Source organism: Protopterus annectens, chromosome 17.part0, assembly GCF_019279795.1.
Source record: "Protopterus annectens isolate FY-2018-M chromosome 17.part0, PAN1.0, whole genome shotgun sequence".
Classification (NCBI taxonomy): domain Eukaryota; kingdom Metazoa; phylum Chordata; order Ceratodontiformes; family Protopteridae; genus Protopterus; species Protopterus annectens.
Window position 1 is genome coordinate 151,506,486 of NC_056751.1, and position 10,172 is coordinate 151,516,657.

At 48.0% G+C, this 10,172-nt stretch overlaps 1 long non-coding RNA gene across 1 annotated transcript in view; it reads left to right on the top strand.

The window, feature by feature from the left end:
- The window catches only part of LOC122791702, a 9,205-nt gene extending 2,483 nt beyond the window's left edge, over window positions 1-6,722 (top strand). Inside the window, exons 2-3 of the long non-coding RNA XR_006363187.1 lie at window positions 2,873-2,874; window positions 6,711-6,722. This is a non-coding gene — a long non-coding RNA (uncharacterized LOC122791702). The remainder of the gene's footprint in view (window positions 1-2,872; window positions 2,875-6,710) is intronic.
- Window positions 6,723-10,172: the final 3,450 nt, after the last annotated feature.

Sequence of the window (10,172 nt, forward strand, 5' to 3'; positions counted from 1 at the left end):
GAAATATCGCGAAGTGCCCGGAACCCCTCTGGACGGGAAAGTGTAGGGCCGCCGGAAGTCCCGATGAGAGCGGATCTGCCCCTCCGCAGTCGGTGGGGAGTTCTGCGGGGCCGGCCGGGATCGGAGGGAGGTCCCCCAAGAGGCTTCGAGGGCACGCGGGACACGGCCCTGCCAGGCAGCCTCCAGGAGATCTGGGGGAGACGGGGACCGTGGAGCTCTGGACCGGAAAGGAGCGGGCCGCGGAAGTCCCGATGAGAGCGGATCTGCCCCTCCGCGGCCAGGGGGAGTTCCGCGGGGCCGGCCGTGATCAGAGCGAGGTCCCCCGAGTGGCTCTGAGGGCACGCGGGACACAGAACGATCTGGCAGCCTCCGGGAGATATCTAGCCCGGGAAGGAGAGCTCTCCCGCCCCGGTAGAAGCGGAAGCCCGGAGGGGGGTCCGGTCCCCACGGAAGTCTGGAAGGGAGCGAGGGGCCGAAATCGGCTGGCCTGGGAGAGCTCCCGCCCGGGAGAGGAGCGTCCGGACCTTGGCCCCTTCTGGGACGGAAGTCCGGAAGGGAGAGAGGTGCTGAAAAATGCTGGGCTTGGAGAGCTCCCGCCCGGGAGAGGGGCGTCCGGACCTCGGGCCCTTCCGGGATGGAAGTCCGGAAGGGAGAGAGGGTCTGAAAACGGCCATGCCGAGAGCGCTCCCGCCTGGGTGAGAGGGTCCCAACCGCCCCCCCCTCCAGGTGGAAGTCCTCAAGGGAGAGACCTGGGGGAGTCCGCGGGACCCCGAGAGCTCCGGCCCGGTGAGGGGGGAGGCGTCCGACCTCCCCCGGTACCAGACAGCGTCCTCGAAATGTCGCCAAGTGCCCGGAAGCCCTCTGGATGGGAAAGCATAGGGCCACGGAAGTCCCGATGAAAGTGGATCTGCCCCTCCGCGGCCGGGGGGAGTTCCGTGGGGCCGGCCGGGATCGGAGCGAGGTCCCCCGAGTGGCTCTGAGGGCACGCGGGACACGGCCCTGCCAGGCAACCTCCAGGAGATCTGGGGGAGACGGGGACCGTGGAGCTCTGGACCAGAAAGGAGCGGGCCGCGGAAGTCCCGATGAGAGCGGATCTGCTCCTCCGCGGCCGGCCGGGATCGGAGCGAGGTCCCCCGAGAGGCTCCGAGGGCACGGGGGACACAGAACGATCCGGCAGCCTCCGGGAGATACCTAGCCCGGGAGGGAGAGCTCTCCCGCCCCGGTAGAAGCGGAAGCCTGGGAGGGGTCCCTCCCCCACGGAAGTCCTTGACTTATCGAATATATCTACAAGCTCTATTCCTGCCAGGAAAGCAGAATACTCAGGCAGATGAACTAAGCAGAAATCTTATGGACTCTCATGAATGGAAACTGCATCCACAAATCTTCAGCATGTTGACACGCAAATGGGGGAGCCCAGACATAGATCTTTTTGCCTCACCCCAAATCTATCAGTTGGACAAATTCTACACAAGAATTCATCATAAAAAAGCTTGGAAAGTGGATGCTCTATCCTTCAGCTGGAAAAACCTATCAGTCTATGCCTTTCAGCCTCTGCCTCTGTCAGACTGGAAAAACCAAAAATGATTCTGATTGCTCCAGACTGGCCTTGCCAACACTGATACCCGCTCCTACGCAATATGTCGCACCTTCCTCTGTGGTACCTGCCTCAGACACCTTACCTACTGTCTCAGCAGAACTATCAAATTCTGCACACTCAGCTCCAAACTCTGAATTTTGCAGCATGGCTAATCATCTAATTTCACCAGTTACATCTCTCAGCAAACCTGTGATGGATGTCATTTTGGTGGCCAGAAGGCCTAGTACTAGAAAATTATGCTGACAAATGGAAAAGATTCTGTGCCTGGAACCAAGCACAAGGAATAAGCACAACAATGCCCAATATTCCTCAGATTCTGCAATACGTAACTGAGATGCTTCACAAGGGCCTATCTTTTTCTTCCATAAAAATCCATGCCTCTGCCATTTCAGCTCATTACAACACAGAGCTTCCCCTCTTTTCTCATCCTGTGCTAAAGCAGTACCTCAGAGGGGCCAAAAATTTAAGACTTCCCATGAGAGCACCAGCTCCTGCATGGGACCTCATTTTGTTTTGGAAAAACTCACTCTACCTCCTTTTGAGCCAGCTGCTACTGCAGACCTAAAATTTCTGTCTTGGAAAACAGCTTTTCTTTTAGCAGTCACTTCAGCTAGAGGGATTTCACAACTACAGGCTCTTATGGCAGTGGAGCCTCATTATTTTTTACCCAGATAGGGTGGCTCTCAGGACCAATCCATCCTTTATGCCTAAAGTGGTGTCTAGTGTGGTCCTTAGTCAGACCATTTATCTGCCAACTTTCTTCCCAAATCCACAGAACAAGGGTATGCGGATTCTGCATTCATTGGATGTGCACAGACAACTAAGATTCTACTTAAACAGGACAAAATCTCTAAGAAAATCTGACCAATTACTGGTGGCATTTGCTGCAGGGGCAGAGGGAAAGGCTATTTCAAAGCAGACTATTTCCAAATGGATAAGCCATTGTATTTGTTTCTGCTGTATGCACCATGGTAAACCTGTCCCCAAAGGGATCAGATATCATTCCACCAGGGCTGCATCTACTTTTGCAGCCTTTCTTAGAGGGGTTCCTACCAGAGACATTCTAGAAGCTGCTACCAAGAGCTCAGTTCATACATTCACCAAACATTACCGTTTACCTCTCTTCTCTAAATCCAGAGCAGGCTTTGCCACTGCTGCCCTGCAGGGCCTTATAGCTGCTCTTAATGCTGTATAAATCTATCCTCCCAACCATAGCTTTGGGATTCTACCCAAATGTAATGACTGCAATAGTAAAACATGAAGAACATAGTACAGTTGTGTACACTTGCCATAAATGTCGATATTCGAGTGTATTCACTGTTGCAGTCCTGGTTACCCTCCCTCCAGCCCCCTGTTTTATCGCTAGCTATACCTCTCATTTCTGTTACTCTTTAAAAGCCTTTTTGGTGTATTTGCTTTTGTTTGGAGGTATATGTTTTGTGTTTTTTATTCTGCATATATATTTATATTTATATATTTTGCTCCCTATTTGGGGGGCACCGGATATCTGGGGCAAGAAAAACTGATGTAATGGCGTCGGCTGCATGTTTTATACCCCTGACGACCTGATGTCATGGAAGAAAGGACAGCAACCGACGCAGGACCCAAGACTTTGTTAATCAGGCTGACTGAGGGCAACCTGCCAGCAGATTACCCCAAATGTAATGAGTGCAACAGAGAATACACTCGAACATCTACACTTTTGGTAAGTGTACACAACTGTACTTTCTCCGTATCCTGAAATTACATTGATAAGCCATCCGACTGCCGATCTTCTGAAAAAAACGTAAGGATAAAGACAGAGACAGACTGCATAGGTCCAAAACTGCTGCAGATGCCTCTGTTAAGCTAGTTGCCAGTCCGCTGGTACTCAGCGAGGCACTTTTGCAGCCCCTGATACCTGCTTCTACAGATTCGCAGGCCTCTACTGAGACCCATTCGGAGTCCGGTATGCCGCGAGATGCTTCTTCGACTATGGAACCTGCGGATGTCTCTACCTTGTATGGGTCTGGAGCCACTGTGCAGGCACGTCTTCTGAGGGTATATTTAGACCTTTCTGATGTTCGTATTACACAGACTACTCCGTTTCAGACTAAAACTACTGAATTTCAAAGGCCCAGAGTTCGCACTGCGCCTAGGAAACCAACGACCAAAGCGCATTCTCAAGCTCCCATGCCACAGAACCAAGTGCTTAGAATGGCTAAAGACCTTATTACTTTAATTAGGGGAAGCCAACCTTCCCCCTCTAAAAGACAAAGAATTGATTTTCCTTCTGATTCTTTGGATCATGAGTCCGATGACTCTGAACCCTAAGATTACCAAGACATACCTTTATCTATCTATGAGGATTCTGATGCAGAGGATTCCATTCCCTCTGGGTCTCCACCTGAGGATTTGTTTTTTGGTGAAACCCTACATACCCTCAGAGAGCATTTCCGCTGGGAGTGCCAGGACTACCCACAGTCCAAAAAGAGACTCGGAATTTTTAAACTTGCCCCAGCACAGGCCTCTAGCTGTCCCTCCTGATGTTCTTTGTGTTTCATTGTTGCAGTCATTACATTTGCATTCTCTGCGTGCAGGTAGCCCTCAGCCAGCCTGAATACCAGAGTCTTGGATTCCTGTATCGGATGCTGTCTCTTCTTCCATGACGTCAGGTCATCAGGGGTATAAAACATGCAGCCGACACCATTACATCAGTCTTTCTTGCCGCGCAGTGCCCGAAGAAGCATTTCGCAAGTGCCAGTCGACCGACTCTTGAAATTTCGTTTTCGAGTTTCAGAACCGAAGTCTTCAGAAAAGCTAATTACCCCATTTGGGGATCCTTTTTCTTGCTCTTAACCTATGTCTGTAAAAGTTAACAATTGTCTTACCTGTGGAAAGCAAATACCTCATAAAGATTTTCATTCGTACTGCATTCCTTGCTTAGGCCCAGACCACGACGCCCCTCACTGTCGGTTTTGTGCCTTATTCAACTCCTGAACTATTCGTCTGTCTATTTTTGCAGCAAACTATTTTGGTTCTCTGTATAACTGTCCAGAAATGGCTTCGGTAAGCCATCTAACTACCGGTATTCCGAAAAAAAACGTAAGGATAAAGACAGAGACAGACCGCATAGGTCCAAAACTGCTGATGAAACTTCCATTAAGCTAGTCGTCAGTCCACCGGTACTCAGTGAGGAGCTTTCTCAGCCCCTGATACCTGCTACTTCAGATTCGCAGGCCTCTACTGACACCCATTCGGATTCCGGTATGTCGTGAGATGCTTCTTTGGCTATGGAACCTGCGGATGTCTCTAGCTTGGATGGGTCTGGAGCCGCTGTGCAGGCATCGGCTTCTGTGGGTGTATTCAGGCCTACAGATTTGCATTTTAAACTGACGCCATCTTCTTCATCCAGGCCTAAAACTCGACCCATGCCTAAAAAACCGACGTCCAAACTGCATGGTCAGGCCCATATGCCTAAAAAACGAATGCTTAGAATGGTTGAAGACCTTATTACTTTAATTAGGGGAAACCAGCCTTCTCCCTCTGAGACCCAGAACTGATTTTCCTTCTGATCAGGATTCAGATATTTCTGTTTCTTCTTATTGCCAGGATTTGCCCTTATCTACCTATGAGGATTCTGATGCAGAGGATTCCATTCCCTCTGCTTCCCCTCCGGAAGATTTCTCTTTTGGTGAAACCATGCACACTCTTGGGGATCATTTCTGCTGGCAAAGCCAGGATTACTCTGACTCCAAAAAGAGGCTTAGGAAATTCTTACTCCTTCCTCAAAACAGGCCTTTAGCTATCCCTCCTGTTCTGGACATTGTAGATGATGCCTTCTTGGAATCTAGCCTGTCCCCAGACACTACCTCCAGCTCCCAGAAAACCTGACAGGTATTGAGTACCTGACTCTCACATGTTCCTCTTCAAGAATCCTACTGCGGATCCAGAGACCATTTCCAAAACCAAAGGGCATTAAGGCTACTGCTGCCAAAAATCCTACCCCTTCTGATAGAGATTCTAGGGCCTTGGACAGATGGGGTAAGAAGGTATACACTTCTGCTACTTTGGCCATTAGGGTTTTAAATTGCCAGTTTCATATGTTAAAGTACCAGCAGCATATTATGGGACTACTTAAACAAAACATGATGTTGATTCCTGACAGTGCTGAACACAAAGAATTACAAGATTTAATGCATTCCACTGAACAAGTTGGTAAACATACTTTGTAATGTGGTTTTGACTCTAGAAGCATCTTGCAGGGCTGCTGTCACTGCGTCTGTACTTAGAAGGCATGACTGGCTTAAGGAGCAAAACTTGCCAGATCATGTTAAAGCTAAACTGGATGCTTCCTTAAACCAAGACTGCCCATTTGGCAACAAAGCAGAAGTCCTCAAAAAGATGGAGGAAAAAGCTAAATCTATGCAAACTGTTAGATTTCCTGCAAGTACAGCCTTCCAGGTTTAGTAGGCATTGGCCTTAAAAGAATTGGTACTTTCCAGTCTCTTCCAGGCCTTCTCAATCCAAACCCAGGAACAGCAGACCCACCCAGGTTACAGTCTCAGGCTACACACAGGCTTAAACAGTGGGGGGGCTCCCACTTCCAAAGCAGGAAGTAGTAAGACACCCTCCTACAGAAAAATGTCACAGTGACTTAACCTTTCCAAGCCCTGCTCAACTGCCTGCTCCCTTAGGAGGAAAGCTCGCCCTGCATGCAAAAAACTGGGAACTCATTACCCAGGACAAATTGGTTTTAAATATAGCTTTCGAAGGATACAGATTCCACCTTTACCCCCTACCAACCCCAAATGGTTGGCCAGACCTACCCCCAAATCAGTGGGCAGAGGCTCAACAGCAGTTTATCTCTCTCCTAAGTATCAGGGCTATTCAACCTGTCCCAGCAGAAGAAAGGGGACAACGTTTTTATTCAAGACTTTTCCTGGTACCCAGAACATACATCTCCTGGCATCCTATCCTGGATCTCTCTATTCTTAACACCTTTTTGGTAATCCCAAAATTCAAAATGCTAACACTTCAACAGCTGCTTCCTATGCTAGGCAAAGATGCCTGGTTGGTAACCTTAGACTTAAAGGAATCTTACCTGCACATTCCAATAAGGGAATTTTGCAAGAAGTACCTACGCTTCAGGACAGGGTCCATGCACCATCAATTCTCTGCATTTCCTTTTGGTTTATGTACTGCGCCCAGGGTATTCACAAAGTGCCTAGCTCTAGCCATTACATTTTGCAGGCAGAGAAATATTCAAATATACCCATACCTGGACGATTGATTCAGGCAGAAAGCCAGGACTTTGTATTAAAACATGTGGCATGCATAAAGAAACTTCTAACCTCACTGGGGGGTACACCATAAATGAAAATAAATCTCACCTTCCTGGGAGCAAGCTTGACCACAACTTCCCAGATGGCTTACCTCACGCCAGAGAAGCAAGTTTATTTGACAACTTACTTCAAACTACTGGCCACAAAGACCCAGCTATCTGCAAGGAAAATTTTGCGAGCCCTGGGGTTCATGGCCTCTTGCATTCTACTAATTCCATATGCAAGACTGCATATGAGGAAACTACAGTGGTATCTAAAAAGCCTATAAGCCTATGGTATCAACATTCTCAGGACCTGGAATCAATGATTCCTGTCATTCCTTGTATAAAGACACAGTTCCTTTGGTGGGCAGTGGCCTGCTACCACAACAAGGGACTCCCTTTCAATCTACTCTCTGCCACCCAAACCCTAACAGACTCATCAGACTATGCATGGGGGGCTCACTTGACAGGGCAGTGCATTCAGGGCAAATGGAACCAGAGTCAGATGCACCTGCAAATCAACCAAAAAAAAAATGTTAACTGTACAGAATTCCCTGAATGCCTTCAGACCACATTCTTCCAGGACAGTTATTGATAAAGACAGACAACACCACAGTTATGTGGTACATAAACAAGCAGGGGGGAACCCACTCGTACCCTCTCTGCAGACTAGCCATGGCTCTGTGGAACACAGCCTAGAGCTACCAAGTTCAACTACAAGCTCAATTTCTGCCAGGCTAAATTCACTGGAAGACCTAAGTAGAAATGTCATGGACCAACACGAATGGAAACTGGAACCAAAAATATTCAACTTCTTGAACAAATGGGGGACTCCAGAGGTAGACCTGTTTGCCTCCCCTCAAAACTACCAATTGGACAAATTCTGCACAAGGACTCCCCACAGTCAAGCTTGGAAAGTGGATGCCCTGTCCTTTACATGGGAAAGCCTCTCAGATTATGCCTTTCCCCCTCTGCCTGTTCTCTCGAAGGTTCTGCTAAAGATCAAACAGGACAAACCAAGGACAATACTGATTGCACTAGACTAGCCTCCCAAGCACTGGTGCCCCCTCTTGCACAGTATGATGCTGCTGGATCCATGGTACCTACCTCAAGACACCTTCCCTGTTGTCCCAGCAGGTGGGCCAGATTCTGCACCCTCAGCTTCAAACCCTGAACCTTGCAGCCTGGCAAATTCCTTGAGCTCTCCAATAGCATCCCTCAGTAAGCAGATGCTAGATGTCATTCTGGAAGCAAGGAGACCTAGTACTAGAAAATCCTATGCTGAAAAATGGAAAAAGATACTGTTCCTGGAACCTGACTCAGGGGATGGGCACTACAGTGCCCAGCTTACCTCATATTCTTTAGTACTTAACAGAAATGCTCCACAGGGGCCTATCCTTCTCCAAGTAAAATTCATGCCTCTGCCATTTCAGCACATTATAATACTGAACCACCCCTCTTCTCTCACCCCCTGTTAAAGCAATTCCTTAAAAGGGCTAAAAAGTTAAGACCACCCAGGCGAGCCCCTAGTCCAGCCTAGGACCTTAACTTTGTATTGGAAAAGCTCACTCTCCCTCCTTTTGAACCAGCTTCAACTGCAGAGTTGAAATTCCTTCCTTGGAAAACAGCCTTCCTTCTAGGCATCACTTCAGCAAGAAGAGTGTCTGAATTACATGCCCTCATGGCAGTGGAGCCCTTCATTATCTTCCATGCAGACAGGGTTACCCTCAGGACCAATCCTTCCTTTATGCCTAAGGTGGTGCCTAGTGTGGCCCTAAATCAGTCCATTCATTTGCCTACCTTTTTCCCAAATCCACAAAACAAAGAACGAATACTGCAGTCTTCAGATGTGCACAGACAACTTAGATTTTATTTGGACAGGACTAAGCCTCTCCGAAAATTTGAACAGCTGCTAGTTGGCTTTGCTGCCGGGGTAGAGGGTAAGGCCATTTCAAAGCAAACCATTTCTAAATGGATAGCCCATTGCATTCATTTCTGCTATAAGCACCATGGAAAACCCTACCCCACAGGGGATAAGATCACATTCCACCAGGGCTGCATCTACCTCTACAGCCTTTCTCAGGGGAGTCCCTACTAGGGACATCCTAGAAGCTGCTATCTGGAACTCTGTACATACCTTCAAGCATTACCACATGCGTATTTTTTCTAAATCCAGGGTTGGTTTTGCCACTGCAGTTTTGCAGGACTTAGTAGCTGGCCCTAATGCTCTCTAACATCCTCCTCCCTTCCTTAGCTTTGGGAGTCAACCCAAATGTAATGACTGCAACAGTGAAACACGAAGAACATAGTACAGTTGTGTACTCTTACCATAAATGTAGATGTTCGAGTGTATTCACTGTTGCAGTCCTGGTTACCCTCCCTCCAGCCCCCTGACTTTTCTATACTTTCTACCTATCCTCTTTTTTGGACATAATTTATGCCAGTGATATTTACTTTTTACTGGAGGTGTTCCACACCATGTACTTGCTTTCTATTTTGGGGGCTCCTGACATCTGGGGCAAGAAAAACTGATGTAATGGAATCTACTGCATGTTTTATACCCCTGACATCATGGAAGAAGCGACAGCATCTGGCGCAGAAATCCCAAGACTCTGGTATTCGGGCCGACGGCTGAGGGCTTACCTGCAGGCAGAGATAACCCAAGTGTGATGACTGCAACAGTGATTACACTCTAACATCTACATTTATGGTAAGTGTACACAACTGTACTTTCCTGCAGACCAGATAGACCAAGGTTTCTATTTCAAACTCTTCCTGGTACCCAGAAAAGAGGGCATCTGGTGCCCAATCCTTGATCTATCCATTCTAAACACCTTTCCGGTGATACCAAAATTCAAAATGCTAACCCTCCAGCAGCTTCTTCCTATGCTTTCCAAGGATGCTTGGTTAGCCACCCTAGACCTAAAAGAGGCCTACCTACACATCCCAATTGGGGAATCTTGTGGGAAATATCTACAGTTTAGGGCAGGATCTATGCACTTTCAGTTCTCTGCACTTCCCTTTGGCTTATCCACTGCTCCCAGCATTTTCACAAAATGCCTGGCTCCAGCCGTTGCTTTTTGCAGACAAAGAAAAATTCAAATTTACCCTTACATAGACTATTGCCTGATTAAGGCAGACAGGAAAAGCTGTTACAGCATGTGACCTTTGTAAGGGACCTACTGACCTCCCAGTGGTATACCATCAACAAAAAAAATCAAAACTTGTCCCCACACAAAAATTGTATTCCTAGGAGCAAGCCTGGACACA